This window comes from Ursus maritimus, assembly GCF_017311325.1.
Source record: "Ursus maritimus isolate PB19 chromosome X unlocalized genomic scaffold, ASM1731132v1 scaffold_X1, whole genome shotgun sequence".
In the NCBI taxonomy this organism is placed as follows: domain Eukaryota; kingdom Metazoa; phylum Chordata; class Mammalia; order Carnivora; family Ursidae; genus Ursus; species Ursus maritimus.
The window spans coordinates 86,710,339-86,710,876 of record NW_024423319.1 but is presented as its reverse complement, the minus strand read 5'-3'; positions in this window follow the sequence as shown (position 1 = coordinate 86,710,876).

Genomic DNA, 538 nt, shown 5'->3' with positions numbered 1-538 from the left:
CCCCCCCGCCGAAAATCGGATTTTTCCCTGGTGTATCCTGGCACAAGGAATGACAACGCCGTTTACCCGGCTGTCAAAATGACCCAACCTAATTCCGATTTCTTCTCTTCCATCTCTGACGTCCTTAACGTGTCAGGAGTCTACCCACTTCTCACCAACCTCACCACCTCACTTACATTAGTCCAAACCATCCATCACTTCTCTGGCAACAGCCTCCCAGTCAGCCTTCTGGCTGCCAAACTCGCTCTTGGAGTTCACACACACACACACACACACACACACACACACACACACACTCCCACAGCAGGCAGAGATTTTTAAATACAGACATGATCTTTTCATTCTCCCAATTAAAATCTTCCAGTAACTTCTCATGCCCTTCGGATGAAGTGCAAACTGTTAATAACGTGCCTTACACGCACAAGGTGGTCCCTATTCTTGTCCGGAGTCCCCTCTGCAATTGTCACCTCTTGCCACTTCCCTTGTCACTCTCCATGCTCCGGTCATAGTGAAAACGGGGCGGGGGGGAGGGGGGTAT